Here is a 20,412-nt window from a genome sequence, read left to right on the forward strand (position 1 = left end):
CAAAGCAGAAACCTCGAGACGCACCTGGGAAATGCATAGCAGAAAAGTGGAAGGAGACATCAGAGTTGTCCTGGTCTACCCTGCATGACCTGTTGGCCACAAACCTCATTGTTAGCAGCATGTCAACCAAGAATATTGTGTGGGTTGTACCCACCTGGCATTCACAGAGTCCCCTTAGCTGAGAAACAAGATGAAATTCAATTCACAGGATGAGTTTGAGTGGTTTCTTCCATACATTTCCTGTTTCCCCAAGAAAGCTGTGTCCCATAGCAAGAGCATTATTGAAATATCCTTACAGGCCTCTCCACCATGTTCACTGCACTTCAGAGCAGACCCCGTACGAGGAATGCTGACAGCTGTTGGGATAATTGCAAAAAAACAAGCAAGAAAATCTCTGTCAGGCTGTGATACCCCTCAGCATTTCACATCACGTTCACAAAACTTGGGAAACAGAGGCTGAAGGGACATCTGCTGCTGCACAGGGTGAACCAGGAGGCATGGAGGCATCTGGTAACTGCTGTTAAATACTGGTGTCTGTCCTCAGCATGCTCTGTAGTGAAACCAAAGAGCACCTACCACTTTTTGGCTAAGTGGCCCTGGTGAAAGCAGAGAGTAAGACAGAAGGATGTGACATTTTTTGGATATGTATGTCACCTATACTGCACAGTAGAGTGAATGTCTGCCTCATTGAAGTATCTTTCTGGTGAATTTAGTTACTTCTTGGGTGTGACTGAAGTTGATGACTGATAAAGTTTCATGGTGTTTTCACAGGATCTTAGACTAAGAATCATTTCTGAATTCTGTAAGGCCTTGGGTCATTTCAGTTATCATTACTGATGATGAGTATTACATTAAAGTGTGGAATCACTTCAGCATTAAGATTTCATGAGTGTGACATGTATTAAGCATCATGGATGACAAAGATTGGTAATGCACACTGTTGGAATATTTAAAGTAGAAATCTTGAAATTATAGAATTAATCAAAACTCTTACAGCATTAATTTCAGAAGAAAATATTCAAGTGATTATGATTTGTATAAATTGCTTTAAGACATCGGACACAGTTTGAGTGCTTATGCTAATAAAATTACATCATCATGCTCGTTAGAAAAAAAGAACACTGCAACCAAATATGCTGAAATAAATTGTTATCAACTGGTGACAAGAAACAAGGGGAAATGCAGAGGTTTTAACACTCGTGTAAATCCTGATAATGACAAAAACAAGGCAAAAGCAGAAATGCAATCTATTCTCACTCAGTTTTACTCCAATATTTAGTATATCAATTTACATAAAGAATTGAAGAATCATAGGATGGTTTGGGTTGGAAGGGACCTTAAAGCCCATCTAATGCCAACTCCCCTGCCATCAGCAGGGACACCTCCCACCAGACCAGGCTGCACACAGCCCCATCCAACCTGGCCTTGAGCACCTCCAGGGATGGGGCATCCACAGATTATTTGGGCAACCTGTGCCAGTACCTCACCACCCTCAGAGTGAAGAACTTCTTCCTTATATCGAGTCTATATCCACCCTTGTTTTGTTTAAAAGCACCTCCCCTTGCCCTATCACTACACTTCCTGACAAAAAGTCCCTTCCCAGCTTTCCTGTAGGCTCCCTTTAGGTACTGGACGGCCACTCCTGTACCTAAAGGTCTCCCCAGAGCCTTCTCTTCTCCAGGCTGAACAACCCCAGCTCTCTCAGCCTATATTCATAGGAGAGGTTCTCCATCCTCTTGGTCATCTTCATGGACTCACTCCAACAGGCCCATGTCCTTGTGCTGGGGCCCCCAGAGCTGAACGCAGGCTCCAGGTGGGGTCTCACAAGAGCAGAGCAGAGGGGGACAATCACCTCCCTCACCCTGCTGGCCACGCTGCTTTTGGTGCAGCCCAGGACATGGTTGGCTTTCAGTTGGAATCAATTGGATCCACTTCTGACTCACAGTCTGGCATGTGTGCTGTCTTCAGGATGGGGCACTACTACAGTCACCTTAGGGCAGCAAGGCCAAAGAGTTTCGACAACCACCAGATCATGTTTCTTGTTAAGAACAGCTACTGTATCTCTACTAATGTTATGAGTCCCTTATTGCGTGGATGCAAAAAGGAGTTCCTGTTGTCAGTTACACTTGAAATATTGATCTTTATCTGTCCCAGACACAATGAGTTTTGGGCAACGTGGAATACATAGAATAAATGTCTTTTTTTTTTTTAGTTATTATTATTATTTTTTAAAGCATTACAATTATTTATGGGCCTTCTTTCGAAGAAATATGAATAGTAACAAATACACTGAGATGACTGGAGAAGCAAACGTTAAAGAGATCTAAAAAAGTAACATTAAATACTTCAGAAAGTCAAATATGTGGTGTTTACAAAGCATTTTAGAAATGATTGCCTACCTTATGATATAATCTAGGATAATCTTAAAAACATGAGTCCCCATCCAGATACTTTCAGTGATCCAACAGGATTTGTATTGCTAATTTCTCCCTCTCTCTCCTTGGCGCTCCAGCTTGGAGGATCTGCCACATGCTGTCTCCAGATGATGCTGTTTGGAAGGGTTGGCTCAGAGCAGCAAACTTTGTTCTTGCACCTGGATGCGTGCACTGATTGACAGAAAGGAGGAAGGCTGGCAGCACAGATTTGGCAGCTCAACAGTAAGTACCAGGGAGGTAACATCATATTCAACAGGACTCCCCTAGCCATGTGTGAATCAGTGTTGGCCTTATTTTAAAAAGTAGATATATTCTTGAATATGAATTATTCGTATGAAAGTATTTTAACTGTATTTCTCCTAAAAGAGCAATGTTATACAAATACGAATTTGTATTGTGTAAAATTATGCATCAAGTTGTTCTCACTGTGCAATTTTAGCAAACCTCGGAATGACCTCATTCAGCACGTGGCTTGGTGTGTTTATTGTGCAATGTATATATTGCCACTTTCTCTTTAAAGTTCAGCCATGGACAGAGTGAGGTAAGACATTACTAATAAACCCTACAACATAAAGAAAATGAAACCAGCTAAAATTGAGATGGAGGTGAACAGTGCCCCACAAGTATTACTCGTTTGGATGGAGGCTCTCCATTCCTACACTAAATAGCTATGGGTGGAACAGTACAGGCACTTTTCCACAATAAGGTCTTTGGATCAAAGCTCCCATTAGTCCTTGAGGTCTGCCTGCACAAGGACTTGATCAGTCAGCAGCTCACAGTAACCTCACGTGGGCCTTTACTCTGACCATCTCTCCAAAAAGCATAGGCAAGTGAGCCTGGGACTTTGTGTAAGCCTTTGGCTTCACAGTGGCCTTGTGGAAATAAAATGGGGGACCTTATCACATGTGCCCTCCAGCAGTGCAATTGTTGGTGGCCGTGTGAAAGGTTAAAGGATGAGTTTGCCTACCAAGGCCCATGGTGTCAGCTGTGCTGACAGCAATTTGTGAGCTAAACAGCCCAAATCCTCCTGGGCTTCACATGCATGAGAAACAGCCACAGGAGCAAAGGCCCCATCCAAAAGAGGTGAGAGCTCCTGGACCTTGCTCTGCCTCTTGCCCCTGTTGCTAGCAGAGAGACCTCTGGCTAATCAGACAATGGGTCTTAATTGCCTGACTTGAAACAAGACTGTGAAGGCTGCAGGAGTTAATGAGGCTCATTATGAGTGTGTTTTCATGCAGAGGTATTGGTGGCTCCATGTATTTCCAAAATTCCCCAGACCTTGCTTGCTCCTGCCAGGTGTTCCCAGCACAAACTCACATACAAGGTCTTCCCTGAGGAACAGAGCCATGTCCCATCCTCTTTGACAGGAGCACTTTGTTGAAAGGGCAGGTTTTAACACCTTCCAGATAAAAGGAATTATTGAGTATGATATGTAAAATAAAGCCACCTACATGGTATGCACTTCCCTCTGTTTCTAGAGATTTGTTTTATTGCATCTGCTAGCCGGTCACTGTGCCCTGAGCAAGGATACCCCATTTCATACACTGAGACTGTACAAGTCTCATTTCATGCTTTGCAGGGCAGCAGCATGCTGTGGTGCTCAGAGCACGGGTTGGGGAGCAGAGCATGTTGGACCCACATAGCTGCAGGCAGCTCACAGTCTCATCTCTAAATTGTACCAGGCTTCCCAGCCACAGCAGAGGGACAGTGATACTTATTTACATAACTCGTAGGCATGTGCAGTAGGCCTGGCAAGGCCATGCAAATTAATTCCTGCTAATGAAAGTTTGGGGTTTTTAATATCTCACTTCTGCTGTGGCTGTGCCCTCCCTGTCAGCACTTTTTATGCAAATCAATTGGATGTCATGCCAGCAGTGGCTCTGGATCTTCGTTGCTGATGACCCATTATTTGCTTTGTGGTAATGACCAAAAGAATTAGGGCTCCACTGTGTCACACTCTCAGAATAGGAAATATCTCTACAGTATGTAATCACTCCCCAGTTTGAAAGATGTTTTAGAAAGGTATTTACAGTATAAGGCCTTTATGCCGCAAAGTGTGCTGGACTAGCGTGATGGATGACAGCAGCTCCACTGATTTAGGAGTATGAAAGCTAGGCAAATGAGGATTTCTTTTCAGGAACTGACTGCAGAGGACAAGAACATGGTTTGAAAGATGGAGACCAAGTAATCATATACATCCAGATTTTCTGCTCCAAATGGCATTTATTTAAGCTGTGTTCCAGAGAAGCCAATTTTTGCTGGAGAATGAGAGCTACATTAACATATGTCTTATAACGTTTGGAAGGCTGCACCCAGGAATCAGTCTTAGCTTTGTCCACAAGTCACAAGCATATTGAGTCACAGAGCCCTAGAAAACAGCATGGTTCAAAGGAAGGTGACAGACATGTTAGGCTGTAGTAGCAAATCTCATTGTTTAGAAACTCCACTTCACTCATGAAGCACAAGATAGGCAGGAACAAAGCTGGAAGGTTTAACCGGCCTGGGAGGAACAGCGGAGAACTGCAGTGCATGGTGTAGAGTTTAGCTGTTCAGGCTATGTGGATGCCCGGGCAGAATCACCACAGATACCTAGTAGCTAAAGTTGTAGCAAAGGTGTTGATGACAAATGTCTTTCCTGAGAACTTTGGTTGTTTTGCTTTGTTTTCTGGATCAGAAATGTTTTGCAGACTGAGAAGACACAAAGCCTGAGTTCTGGTGTTTCCACATCCCAGCAGCATATCCCAGCAATCCAGTTCATGGCCAGTCCCTGGGATCTTTATTTCTTAAACACACACACACACACACACACACACACACACACAAAATAGTTTGACAGCTCTCATTTTCATTCTGACATGGACCAAAATCACATTTTCAAACCCGAACATTTTTCACACAGTGGATTTGTTTACTAGCCAGCCCTATAAATAATATTTCTCAAAGCTGTGTTTGACAAGCATGATATTGCTAATATGGCTCCCGCTGGTGTGTCATCCATGGCCAGGTTTTCAGAGAAATGTCTGCAAAGCAGAGCTATCAGAAAGATCTGCATATGAGCTGCAGACACCATCCCTTTTGGAAAACTGTCTTTTTGCAGGGCACTAAAGAACAGTGCCAAGTCAATGTTAAATCATCATATGGGAAATGGTTAACAAGACAGCTTTCCTTTCTACCGTCTATCTAATCTCTGCCAAACCAATCTACCACCTAAGACTGGAAGTTGAAAATCTAATAAACGGGTCCGCAGTGAAAGATTCACTGTACCTGTGCCTGGAGCCTAGCTCCCTCCTCATCTTTGTTCAACAGCAGTGTGCCCTCCCACCACCCAAAGGGAAAAAATAAAATATTCAGATTGTTATTATTTATTTAGAGGACATAAAAAAAAATCAAACCAAGTCAATATTTATCCATCTGCAAAAAAGTCCAGAATATGACAGACGCTTTATTCAGGGTAAATTAGCAGACATATGTCTTAGAGAAATGCTGTTGTTGTTGATTTATTCCTTTGTCTTTCTTTCAGTTAAGCTTTCCTCAGGTGTTTTTCAAACCCCAGAGGTTCTAAAGCTCATGTAAAAAGTCTATTTTTTACTAAACCACATCAACTCTTTAAAATATACAGGAAAGATGAACTCGTCTAATAACAACCTCAGAAAATAACTGTAGCTGAATATAAATAAAATTAAATTTGCACAGAGGAAAAAGCCATTTCAAACTATTTTTTCCATATAATCCATACCACAGATACTCAATAATTCAGTGAGCTTTCAGGCAATATAAGTCAATGTTGACTCATTAAATGCATTAGCTGTAAAATGCGTCTCTAGTAGGAAGGATGAGAAATGGTTTGCGTTCTTCCCTTTTCATCATTATTCCTTAGTGGGTTTAGTTTTAGGCTTTGGTTTATTCTTTTGTTTTTACATTTCACACTTTATAAAAAATGTTTTACAGCAACGTTGGGAGCTCCAGTGCACCATTAAAAAATAAACACATTTTCTTTCTTACCAGAATCCTGACCAAAAGCAAAATTGTCTTGGTTTTACTTAACGGAAATGCTGACAGATACTAAATTAATGCTTAATTAATCCTTCAGAGACAGCCAGGCAGATGAAAAAGTGGAAGAGAAAACTGGTATGGCTGGGAGTGAGGAACTCTCCCAGCCTGGTAGGGCCTAGTTGCATTGGTTTTTTAAAATGCATGTGAGACAAAGAACAAAAATCCGAGGAAACAAAAAGTACCAACTGCATTAATTTGAAAACAGTGTAGAGTTCATTTCTCCAGGTAATAGCTGCATTTACTTAGCATTTTCCAAGTGAGGAGCTCACAATACTTTTTGAAAATGAATGACATGTCCCAGTAGAGCTATATAAATTAGGTGACAGCAAACTTGCTGATATGAAATGTCACTGGAAGGAGTCTTCCTGAGGAAACACTCCTCCAAACACCTCAAGGTAGCAGGAGCCTTCTGCAAGGTGCCTTGTCTCTGATGGACATGAGAGTCCATGGGCCGGGTGTTGACTTGACATGCAGGATGGTGGGCACAGCATAGAATCGTAGGGGAGCCCACAGAAAGAGAGCTGCTTTTCTGCAGGAGGTTGAACCAAGCCTGGTTCTTGCCACCTTTGCAAGGTGCCACTCCTCCAATCTTTTTTAACTTTTTTGGTTTTTCACCATGGATCATAATTAGGATTCCTCCTGTCTTGCCTGGAGCTCATCTCTTCAAAGAAGGTGTTGTAAAGAAGAATGGGAGGTGTGCTGAAAAGTCTCACAGATGCTCTAGGAATAAACTGCTGTGATAATATGTATGTAATAATAATAGCCAGGGGAATGTATATGTTAACATGGGGAACTGTAGGACTGAAGAGGAAGCAGGTAGTTGAAAAGAAGTTCTCCTGACTTGCAGGGTCTCTCTGCAGCCTCACAGCCTTTCTTTCTCCAATGATGGGTCTCTGCCTGGGCTTTCCACAGCAGCACTTTTGCATTGAGGAGACAAAACAACTCCCAGGAGCATAATGGCCAGCTCAACTGCCCCTGGTGGCTTTTGAAGAATGGACATGGGATATGTTTCCAGTACAGAAGGATACCATTCAGGACCAATCCTTTAAACTGATGCATATCATTTCTCTGCTTGTCCATAAAACATCACTGAGATCCATCATACTCATGCTGTAACTGAAACTTGTTGGGCACAGTGAAACCACAGAAATACTGTGGCATCAGAGTGCCAAGTTTTCAGCCAGTTAACTGGATTTCTGGCAAAGGCTAACTCTATCTTGTCAGGATGTTTGAAATTAATGGATCCCAGCTTCTGCATGTGGAAAACTGAAACATTATCCCCTAATGTGACAGTTGTGATCCATATGTGTAGTTTCAGGTGGGATGATATGGGAACACGACTGTCAAAAGTTAGATGATGTAGGAAATTATCTAAGTTGGAACAATTCAATAAGTACATAGTTAAAGAAATAAAAGAAAAACATCCCTCAGGCAATACATTTGGCTCTTGGCATATAACTCAGTGAAAAGAAACTGGAAAACACAAGTCCGAGATGAACTGATTTTCTTGGTTATCCACATGTTTCTCTTCACTGTCACATATGGAACAAATAAATAATATTGTTTTGTCTGGTTAACTTAGGTGAGTTGGCTAAGCTACGAGTCTGGGATGCCATTACAAGTGTATTAGGTTGGTTAGCTGCTCAAAAAGGATTTGGCAAGAGAAAAACCCTAATGCCCCTTTGTTTGCTTCCCACCCCCAAGAAGCCATTTATTTCTTCCTCTAATGCCTAAAGAATTATTTTCACATTCTTTTCGATTAGTACTTCAGTGTGAAACCATTGTCTGCAATATGAGTTCAGCTGTTATCTACTCCCTAAAAAAAAATTATTTCCACATTTGCTATGTAACAGTCTGACAAACAAATAACACCTGCAGAGGATCACGCTCAATAAAGAAAGGAAAGAAAAATAGGTGGAAAGCATGAGAATTCTGCTAATGCTCAGTGATTGATCTTGTTAGTACGCATAGTCTGTCAGAGCACATTGCCCCAACACAAGCACGCAGCACCGAAGAACCAGCAGCACAGGAAAAAAAAATGCATTTCTATATAGATCACAGTCAGACACCCTCCCCCAGCTTTCTGAGCAGGGCTTGATTGTCAGCATTATACACACGCTCAGACAATGCTTTCAATGGACGCCTTTTTGGAAGACAATTGCAGAAAGCATGATAACGGGATTTGTCACCCTGATGTGGCTGCTGTTTCAGCAGGCATTATAATAATGAAAGGAAGTTTTACTAATTGAAAATGTGAATGAAATTCAGCTGTCTTTTTATTTTAATTCTTTTGGATGAAAGCCAATTAAGATCATCTGTCTAATGCATCTATTCACCCCTACTGCAACAATGTGTCAATTATAATGGATGTCTAATAAACTCAGACTTCCCAGGACAGAGAGCTGAGCATACAAAACAACGAGTGAGAAACATCAGCACATACCTGTAAAATATTTTGGAAGGATTGGCCAAACCCTGCAAACGGCTGAGCCTGTTTTCCACAGCCTGGCTGAGGGGAGTTAACTGAAACGTACTCAGCAGTAGGGGATTCAGGCGCATCTGTGTCCTCCCACTGTTGCACTGCAGTTGTGGTCCTCCTCAGGCACGACACGGGGGCTAATCAACCATATTCAAGGCTATTAGATATCTATTAATTTAAACAGTATGCATGGCAGAAGTGCTTCTCAGCCATGCTGTTGGGTAAGGGCTGAGTCCACCATGAATATGGAACTGCTGAGATGTGCGGTTGTAGAGATGCTCACCAAGGAGCGATGCTTGGACAACACAGGTGCAGTGGAGACTGCGGTCACCTGCTGCTGGGGAGTGTGTTTGTGAGGCAAATAAATCCAAGTGTGACTCATCACCTGTGTGATTCATCTCATTTCACCTCTTCACTCAGGTGTTTCCACAGCAATTTTGGGTCTTGTGCCCCAGGATGCATCTGGCTCTCCCTTGGGCTTTGTCCTTGTAAGTGTGTCCCAAAGGAAAACTGGTGATGGTCGTCCTTTGGGCACAATATACCTTTCAGGTGTTTTGCCATAGAATAGCTCTAGTCTGGCTGTATGTTTGGAAAACCTGTTGATGGCATTCAATGCTCTTCTAGAGCCTATCTTCCAGCTTAATTTAATGTTTAAATAAGCCAGTTCACAACATCCAAGATATAGTTGCAATGCAAACCAAGTGTGGTAAATGAGGCTAACTTGCTTCAAAAGCACACTCTTGGGTCCAGATGCAACAGTAGAAAGAAAGATGTTCAGAGGAGAACCAGCGTGCAGAGAGGGAAGTTAAAAGAATTATGGTAAAGTAAGTTTTAAAATACATTTTATCACTGGTTAAATATAATGTTAGCATTAGGTAAGGTGCATAAATATATTCAAGTTAAATATTTAACCCTCTGCCATTATTCAGGTCCCTTACAGAAATGGATGTTGGATAAACATTGCGAATGTTTACATAAGAGCACTGCCTCTATAAGATGCACTTTCTCGCTATGTAAAAGCCGGTTTAAAATTAACATTCATGTTAAACATTAAAGCTTGTCTGCTGCAGTCCTCAGTGCTTCTATGCCACTGCTTTTGATGTTTCTGCTGAATCTGGAGCAGTGTAGCACCAGTGGTGTTAAACCATCTTTCAGGAGATGGGAGTAAAAATACAGTAATTTCTGAAAGTTTTGTAAAAATGTCATTGCAACCCTTATGTGTTCTTCTGCAGATATTCTTGATGATGCTTGTTCTGGAAGAAACTCTTGCCCCCAGAAGACACACTTTGAGGGAAGACTAAAGCTTACTCCAAGATTAAGCTCACTCAGTCAGGCAACAGAAACCCTCCACACATATCCCTGTTCAAAGAAAACAGACCAGATGTAAAGAATGAAAACTTTCTCTTGAGTACATGAAAATCAGCTCCAAGTCAAGCATTAATTTGAAATGATTATGCTACAAACCCCTACAGCCAGCTAGAACCTTCCAGAATCTTATTGGTCATTTATAGACAATATGTAAACATAAATGAGACTCAGTGAATGGAACCTACTCCAATACTCAAATTACACAACCAGCTGTGGGTCCACCAAAAAGCCTTTTTGGCTGCAGACAGCACCTATGAGAGTAGAAGGTGCTTTGGGAATGAGAAGCACAGGGAGAGGAGCAAAGAGGTGAAAAACAGTAACAGTAGGTTTGGAGACTTGCTCGTTTAGGAGATTTTTACCTCAGTCCTTCCTGTTATTGTTACCTTTACAACATAATATAATAATAATATAGGATTAAATGTTTCTCCTTTCTATACCTCTGTGTATGCTGTCATTGAGCTTTCTGTTCAAATCTCCAATTTATATATATTTTTTCATTAAAACCACTATTAAGGTGATATAAATGGTTTCATAGATGAACTCCATATTTCCTGATGTGGTGAAAAACTCAGTCAGGAAATCAACAACTACATCTAGCCTCACCTAAATTGTTAGGCATCCATATTCATACTCCTGTTCTGGGCTTCAAGCATCAGACACCATCCTAATTGTTAATTCGTATGGTTTTCCATTGTGTCACTTCCTTAGTGTTGTTTTCTGTTGAAACTGCTCTACCTGCGTGACCCTACTAAATATTTGTTAGGTCCTAGATGGATAATATTTACCTTCTTACAGAAGAAATAAAATAAAATAAAAAATCACCTAGTGATGGTCACAGCATTTCCGACTTCGTAGGTCTGATAGGTGAGAGCATCCCACTGGACACTGATATCACATAAACCCTACTCTGCTCAACTCCGCCATGATAATAAATGGTTGGTGTATGTCTACTGGTGGCAATTTTCTCAAGTATCTGGGGAACAGCATTATGGAAAGAACTCAAATTGTGGGGGTATTCTGGATCTTTTGAGGTCAGGGAAAAGTTTTTAAGGATCCACACTTTGGGTTTAGATCATGAAAGCAGTAACACCAAATAGTAGTAACACCGCGCCACACCTTGAGTCTAGACCCAGCACATCCTACAGTGAGAATTTTTTGTTAGAAATATTGCAAGACCAGATTTTGAAGGAGAACAATGTACCTATCTAATGCTTATTATGAGCATATTATATCCCCTGACCTTCACCCTACCTCCCAAAGCCTCCCACCCTAACATTATAAAAAGTTTTGAGGGCCCTGTTTTGTAGTTTAGTAAGTGTAAAATGAAGGCTGATCAGAAGGGGAGATGCAGAGACAGGGGTGATAAATTCAAGGTAATGGAATGCTGCAGTCTCGCAGCAGCATTTTGGGTGTATATAATACTGCATTTCTCAAGACCAGTGAACATACAGAGAGCTTTACTATGATCTGGGCAACAGTTTTAGACAGTCTACTACAGTTCAACAGTTTACTAGGTGTGTGGAGCCATATGCAGTGATAATGCTTGGTGCAAACATATAGTAATAAACATAATACTTCAAGAAATGTGAGGCACTATGTGCTATCATGCAAATTAATATAGTTTTAGGGTTTATATTAGGATTTTATTGTAGATATTTTGCTGAATAACCCATCATCTAGGTTTTCATTTCTTGAGAACCAAAATTGTAACGTTACATCACAAATGCATGCAATATAATACAATTATGGTATAGAATAGAGGAGTCTTTATTTTCCCTTCAGTTTTCCTTAAGAAAATACAGTTGAGAAAAAAAAAAAAGAAAAGAAAAAGTAAAGTACTTTGTTAGGACTTTTAACAGCTTGTCCAGCTGAAGGACATTCAATTTATTTTCTGTGCAAATGCTATTCCATTATATGTTTTATCTTCCTAGATCGTGACTCTTCACAAGGAGGCATTATCAAAACTGTCCAGGACTGTAATTTGGTCAGATGGTAGGATCCCTGAACAGAAAGGCAGAGAAAGAGAATGGAGTTTGGAGGAAAAAGAGAAGGAAAAGTAGCTTGAGCATGACTCATCACCTGCCTCTGCTGCTCTGATACCTGGAAGGAAAGCAACACAGAGCTTCTAAAGAACATGTTACATGAACAGAGCTCAGGAAGAAAAAAAAGGTTTCAAGACCAGGAAGGCCAGCCCTGAGCAAGTCTTCACCATGTACTGCAGGCAGGTCTTACCAGCCCAGGCCCTGCTGCACTAACCAAAGACACATGGTTTCTTGTCATTTCCAAGTGAGGTTACATTTCCTGGGAAAGGCTCTGTTCACAATGGTAGCTGATGAAGAAGATGAGTGGTCTGGAAAGGGTTGTTCAAGTTTTCTGATAAGAACAGTTCACCAAGAGCAAAATGGAAGAGACAAAAGAGGAGATGGATGGAAAGTTTAAGTTTTCACAGGAAAATGAGAGACGGGACAAGGAGGTAGTTGAGGGAATGCTGTTATTCCAAGTGGAAAATTTGGAGAACTGCAGGCAAGAGAGAAGCTTTCATGTATTGTCAAAGGAAAAGAAGCAGTGAAAAGGAGAAGGAAGGTCAAGGGAATGACACAAAGCCGCAAGGGAAGGTTCAGATTAGACATTAGGAAAAGTAACCTTACTGTTGGGGTGGTTAAACACTGGAACAGGCTTCCTAGAGAGGTGGTTCATGCCCCATGCCTGCCAATGTTCTACAGGTATTTGGATAATGCCCTCATAAATACGCTTTAACTTTTGGTTAGCCCTGAAGTGGTCAGGCAGTTGGACTACATGATCTGTGAAGGTCCCTTCCAACTGAACTATCTATTCTATTCTAAGTTACGCAGTATTAGTTGTAAGATTTCTCCTGTGAAGAAATTGATGTAATATGCTGTGGAGGGAACGGTGGCAGCAGTTGGAGGTAAGAGCTAGTGTGGTTTCAGGTACAGGAGTCAAGAGGAGGGATGGAGCAAGATAGAAGCACTGAAGGAGGAGAGCAATGAATTTGTGAATTTTTAAATCTCAGTAAAAACAGGTATAGGGCTCAACCCAGCTAAATAATACTTACTATGTTATCATTGAAAAATAAGATATATAATCTTACCCAAAATAAGGATTTCAAGCCATGTTACTGAATCTTAAACATAACTTTGCCAGGGCAGAAAGGCACCCAGTTATGGGTATGACTGCTCAGGAGGCAGTTTCCATCCTTTTTTTTTTTTTCCCAACAACTTTAGTTTTTCTTTATAGTTTCTTTATAGTTTTATAGTTTTATAGTTTCTTTATAGTTTAGTTCCTTTATAGTTTTTCTTTATAGTTTCTATATTTTCTATATATTTCATTTTTCCTTTTATTAGGAAAACTTTATAGTTTTCCTAAAATAACAAGTTCATCCACACAAATCTGTGATTATTATCTGTGATTTAGTCTGTATTTGTCTACAAGGTATGTGAAGTGGAGACATAATGCTTGGTGCAAACAAATAGTATTAAATATAATACTTAAGAAATGTGAGGCAGTATATGCCATTGTCCCAGTAAGTGTATAGTTTTAAGGTTTATGTTAGGATTGTATTTGTGGATATTTTTCTGAATAACCCATCATCTGGAATTTAATTTCTTTAGAACAGAAATTATCATGTTACCATGAATGTGCAATATAGTACTACTATTGTAAGGATTAGAGGAATCTTTCTTTTCCCTTCAGTTTTCTCTTCTTATGAAAATACAGGGGAGAGAGAAAACGTGAGATACCTTGTTAGTACTTTTAACAGCTTGTCCACCTGAGGGACATTCATTTGCCTTCTCTGCAAATCGTATTCCAAATTATCTCAGAGGTTGCTCTCTGCTATCATCCTCCTCAGATTGACTATGTCTCCCTCATCTGTTGTCCACAGAAATGCCCTCAGACTGCATACAGAAGGGTTGCATGGTAAATGTGATAATATTTTCATCTGTACTGCCATGCCAGTGGATTTCCAGTCCCTTTCTGTGTAAGATAAAGTGTGGTGCAAACATCCGTGCATGTCTCCGGAACAGGGGAAGGATTGTGCCACCTTCCTCTAATACCTGCAAATGGCCGATCTGAAGTGCAAACCACCTGCAAATCCTGGCTGCACAGTCTGGCCTGTGACTCTTGTGGCACAAATCCATTCCAGACAGCCCAGACCTTTTTGAACCACTAATATGTTGTTGATCACAGAGCACACGGTCTGTCTCAGTACCTGCTGGTGACATGTGGGCTCAGTTCTGCAGGGAGATCAATGCACAAGATAAGTGCTCCTGCAGCTTGCTCTGCTCCTTTTACAGCTACATCAGTGCTTGCAAACCCCAGGAATCACAAATGGGGCAGATCTGAAATGGTGGTATTTCCCCACCCCTATGGAAGAAGAAGGCCAGGTTTCTAAACAGGTGATTTTCCATTGCCATTTAAGTGTCTCCAGCACCACAGAGAAATAAATGTTCCTGGAGACATCAGCAATCACAAATCTGGTTGCTAGATGGGCCCCACAGGCTAAGGCTAAAGGCCACCTTGGATCACCCTCACCCATGTCAGCAGAACTGGCTGCACACCAGACCTCTTCCCTCTCTGATCAAGAAAGCATAGTCTGGGCTCTGCCTTCTTCATCCCAGTCAGGACGGGCATCCCCAAAGGGTAGTGCAGACTGAAGACACCGTTTTTGCATCATCTTCTGCTTCTGCGCTGCTGGCCAGTGCTGGAGCCGTCTTTCAGGAGTATGGAGGCTGCATTCCCCAACTATGTTCTTTAGTATCTTTTTATAAACAGCCATGGTAAGGTGTCCAGCTGCACTTGAACATAAAATGTACAAATCGTTCAGGTTGCACATAAAAAAATCACTCTGTGAGTAGCAGGACTGAAGAAGGTGGTTGCCTAAAAGTTGCATCCCCTAAATCCTCCACCACTGGTGTTGCATTCTCCTCCTCCATCTCATTTGTTCATCCCTTACACGCTGGGCAAGGAACATGTGCCTAGGCAGAATCTGAGCTGAAGTTGCACCTCAACTGCCTCCTGCTGTCGAGGTGTTAGGGTAACGTTTCTTCTGGGGCCAAGTTTGGGTCCTCCTTTCCCCAGTTGGGCTGACATGGATGGACAGAAGGGAAGAAGGGATGGGGTACGAGCCCTCTTCTTGCAAAGCCACACTTCTGCACTATGAAGGGGACTGAATGGAATCAGGAGGCCTGGTTTGTAGCTCTGGTTCTGCCCATCCTATTTATTTGTACTACCTGCTGCTTCCATCTCTTGCTGGCTCATTGAAGCAGAAGTTTCTGCAGACCTAACACAACAATACCCTCATCTTATTTAGTACCTCTAGATGACACTGTACTACAGATGAAAAATAGAAATTCAGTCTCAAAAAAAAAAAAACCCACATGTCCCCTTCATATTTATTAATAATTAATATAATCTTTGATTTTTATTATTTTAGTGGTTTTGTGAAAATAGAAATAATTGCTGCTGATTATTATTTATTTAAGTGATGACAACATGATTAATAATGCTTCAGGATGGGAAGGATTCACACTAAACAACCTAGAATGGGAGATTTTATCTCTGTTGGTGGCAAAACTCATAATACACAGGCATTGGAAAAATAATAACCCACCTGTAGAGGAAGAATGATTAAAGACAAATATATATGCAGCGACACACAGATAAAGGAGATCAATATTTAGGACATAAAGCAACCTAAGAGTCTGGTTCCATGATCTCCCCCTGACACAAGCAGTCCTTGTTGGGGTCCCTAACATATGGGTTTAGCTGCAGGCCCAGAAGGTGGGTTCAGGAAGGGGGGTGTTGAGGAACAACCAGCATGGCCAGACTCTTCCCTGGTAGACCCCAACTGTCAGATGTAGCTTTACCAAAGATAAATTCAAACAGTGATTCCTGTATTTAAAGAATTACTGAATTGTTGAATACTTTTGGCAAAGCTTAGCCCTGTTTCCCCCCTTCCTTTTTTTTCCTATAAGCAAGGACCTTCTGAGGTCATATCACTGGTGATAGCAGTCAATGCTAAAATCCCAATCTTTGTGACTGGTCCTACAGCCAGAAACTACTCTGTTTCCCACATCTTAAGAGAATCATAGAATCACAGATCCACAGAATGGTTTGGGTTGGAAGGAACCTTAAAGCCCACCCAGTTCCAGCCCCCTGCCATGGGCAGGGACACCTCCCACCAGCCCAGGTTGCCCAAAGCCCCATCCAGCCTGGCCTTGAGCACCTCCAGGGATGGGGCATCCACAGCGTCTCTGGGCAGCCTGTGCCAGGGCCTCACCACCCTCTGAGTGAAGAATTTCTTCCATATATCTAGTCTCTATCTACCATTTTTTTTACTTTAAAGCCATTACTTGTTGTCCTATCACTACACTCCCCAACAAGGAGTCCCTCCACAGCTTTCCTGTAGGTACTGGAAGACTGCAGTGAGGTCTTTCAGGAGCTGGAATTCCTAATATTTTGTTTATGAAATTATGATTATGAAATTATGACTAGCCCTTTGCCTATCTCATGCTTGTATTCACACTTATATTCTCACTCTGCGCTTCTCATAGCACCCAGTATTTTTTCCCACTTTTTGGGACAGTACACAGAGCAGTCAAGGCCAGCTGTGAGCCTGATCCATACAGTAGAACAGAAGAGTGAAGCAGTAGGACATACCTAATTTTTCCCCAACCACCTTAGTTTCCACTTCTAAAATTGCCAGGTTTGGACCTTTTTCCTTGTTAGTTTGTTAAAACTTAAACATTTTGCAAATCCGGATTTTCATACCTACCAAACTGCTCTCATGTGCTCTGGGATCCTTGGGCGGGCCTTTAAAACTCATGGAGTGAAACACAGGTGCATCTCCTGTAGCCACTGCTACTTTTCTTTTCATGTCCCTGTACTGGTGACTCAAAAGTGGTTCTGCCTCCCTGCTGAAGCCTGTATTAAACAAGATGCTTGTTGCCTTCTTGTGAGAACTTGGTTTAATAGAGGCTCAGTGTTAGAAAGAACATGACTGTGCAGACCCTAAGAGAGAGAAAATTTCTACACAGGCACGATTTTTTTCTCTTTCATTTAATTAAATGAGGGCAGGTATGGAGTTGTGACTGTGTTTGGTTATAAATGCATGGATTACAAATAGAGTATACAACAATGGTCAGGTTAAAGAATATTTCCTCGTGTTCTCTTTGTGTTTGTTCTGCAAAAGATTTCTGTATGTTTCTTCCAGAGATTTTTCACGGTAATTAGGCCTAATTCTTTAATTGCCTCCCCCTCCATCCCTAAAAATGCTGCTGCTTCCTAGTGATTCTGGATATAACATATGTTGCCGGATATAAACAGGGGGGCCTATTAACACGGTAATAAATTTGCACGCTCTATAAATTCTTGCATCATTCATAATCTAAAATAAAAGATGAGAAAAAAGGCTTTGATTTGTTGCCTTTGGTCTGACCTTCAACACGTAGATTTATACGGCAGAAAGCAGTGTTTTGAAAGTTGCCATTTCTTTAGTCTGGGGGAAAAAAAAAAAAAGAAAGAGCCTTTTTATAATTTTTTTTAATGGAGTACAGTTGGTCCATCAAGTTTCAGTTTCATTTTGAAATGTGCCCTGGGAGAATGTGCCGTAAATGCCAACATATTCAGCAGCATGAACTCAAGATGATATCAGCTTGTAATGGTGTTCTGTTGCCAGTGAGTTCCACCAGCTCCATTTTTTAAAACGCAAGATAGAAGAAATGGCTTAGGATTTTGTTTATTGCCCGTTTCCTCAGAGGAGCAGAACACAAACTATTATCTGCCTGCCTAATCTGTGGTGCCTTCTTGATTGAAAATTCTCAGGCTGGGCTTCTGCTTGTGCATTTACTGTTGACCCCAGACAGCAGTAACATGATTTCCTTGCTGACTAAAGAAAATACAAAGCTGCAAGGGAGATGTGTTTTGATTGACAAGCAATAGGTACATCTGTTTTCAGGCTTCCAGATCCTTAAAGATACTGCTGAATAAACTGTGCAGTTGCCATCTTGCAATAAACATAATTCATTCCTCACAGAAACACACTCGGTTTTAAAAGTCGCTTTGTGTGAAGCGATAGTATTAATAAAATGACAGCAACATATATTATGGGAAAGACTCGTAGGCAGCGTAAATCAGTACCAATCAGCTGAAAACAATGGACTTGTTTCTGCTGACTAGAATATATACCTGTTATCTCAGTTATTTTAGGCAATTTGTTAGCATAGGTGATAAAACGTGTCTAAATAGTACAGGTAGGGTAGGAACATGGTAGGGACTTGACAAAGCAGACCCTGAGAGAAGGTGCATTTTTCATGAATCAGAAGTTAGTTCTCTTGGTGAAGATAACAGATAGGATTCCTCTACGTGATCCTGTACATAATTACCTTCCTTGCAAAAAATGCACCTAACTTCTCTCTGTTGCTATGCATCATTATCTTAAATATTTTTGAAACCGTTTCATTACCATTCCCATCCCATTTTTTCAGTCTTGTATCATAACCGTTTTGTCTGACATCATCAAACTGAATATTAATCTTGTGCCCCGTACAGCCTTTAATCCTGGTATCAGAAACCTTGTCTGTAACAAATACACCCAACGTGGCTCATTATTAACTGTTGAGAAGGTGCCCTGGTGCCTGCAGCTTCTGCAGGGAGGTAGAAGAGCCTGTGTAGTTTTTGAACAAGCACCTCTGAGAAACAGCTACCAGGTTTACTTGCTGACATTTAAAAATAATGGAGTTGTTTACTCAGTATTTTTTTTTTTTTCTCTCTGAGCAAATAAGCATAAAAGATCCTGTTAGGGTTTTGTTTCCAGAGTGACACTCTGGGATTTTTTTCTCCTCTCTCTCTCTCCTCTCTCTTTTTTTTTTTTTTGGTTTGAAAGTGAAAGTTTATTATTTTTATTGATTGGCCAATTAGAAAAACTGGTGCCTGCTTACCTGTTAGAATGGAAAGATTCGATTACAGAGCCTCAGGAGCAAGCTCTGGCTGAGTCCTGCTCTAAAGAGACATGAAAGGATACAGTGGCAGTTAAGTCTCCTGGCACATGAAGGAGTGTAAACCATTGATCACAATACGAAATGCTGAAAACTGAAAAGGAATCCAATTTATTCTAAATAAAACTACTCTGTTCTCCAGTGACAGATTCCAGAGTCAGACACCAGAGAGGAACTGACAGCAGATGTTTTAGAGCCAAGACACAGAGAGGCTGAGTAATAGTATAGAAAAGAAATTGCTTTGAACTTCACCCCTGCTTTAAATACTTCAAATCAATAGGGTCACAGAGCTCTTTAATAGAGTGATGAGGTCTTGCCCCAGCAGATCTTCACAGTGACAAGTTGATGTGCTTCCTAGCAGCAGGGTCATAAAAATTTCAGGCTTCCCTCTGAAAGGGGGCTTTGTATTAGCGGGGTCCATTTGGAGTAACTCCCTTGTATGGCCACTCTCAAAAGCTGAGCCCTAATAGTCTACATCTAAATGGGACTGACCTCATGAATTACCTCAAGAAACTTAATCTATAAACTGGCTTCTTCTTATGCAGACTGATGAATTCTTGTTTATTCCTAAATGGCTGTCACAAAACCTATTCATCAAACTCTTAACGGGGGAGAGAGTCTCACATAATCCTGCTTCAAGTGCGGCACCATTAAATAATCATTAGACTTCATTGCTGGTCTTGAGACCCACTCCAAATCCACAAAGCAAGCTTTTTACCATTCATCAGAACTGCATTTAGATGAGATTTTGACCTGATAAAAAAAGGGTGTTTTTTGTCACTATCAGTTTCATGGCTGTGCTCTTTCTCCTTTCAGAGGCAGTGGTGGGGTTTATTTTTTTTTTCTCCCTTTCCTTAACAAAAGTAAAAGAAAATAAAGGCAGATGGCCAACTCTTTCCAATATCCGTTTGCTTTATTTGAGCAGTTTAATGTAGTGAAACAGAGTGAAATGTTGCTACTTGCTAAATGGTAAACAACGCCATTACCCAGAATTCAGCAGCAGACTGATACAAAACAGGGTGCTGGTGATTAATTAAACTGTTGTTGTAATTGTAATGCATGA

At 41.1% G+C, this 20,412-nt stretch overlaps 1 long non-coding RNA gene across 10 annotated transcripts in view; it reads left to right on the forward strand.

Annotated features, from left to right (window-relative positions):
• LOC310894249 overlaps positions 1-20,412 on the forward strand; it is a 57,904-nt gene that overhangs the window by 11,691 nt on the left and 25,801 nt on the right. For 5 of the 10 annotated variants that reach the window (XR_014579717.1, XR_014579720.1, XR_014579721.1 and 2 more), the window contains exon 3: positions 2,513-2,657. This is a non-coding gene — a long non-coding RNA (uncharacterized lncRNA). Of the gene's footprint in view, positions 1-2,512; positions 2,658-10,199; positions 10,642-12,266; positions 12,557-20,412 lie in introns of all 10 variants that reach the window. The other 5 variants (XR_014579714.1, XR_014579715.1, XR_014579716.1 and 2 more) reach the window with 2 other exon arrangements.

This window comes from Anser anser (assembly GCF_964211835.1).
Source record: "Anser anser genome assembly, chromosome: 2".
In the NCBI taxonomy this organism is placed as follows: Eukaryota; Metazoa; Chordata; class Aves; order Anseriformes; family Anatidae; genus Anser; species Anser anser.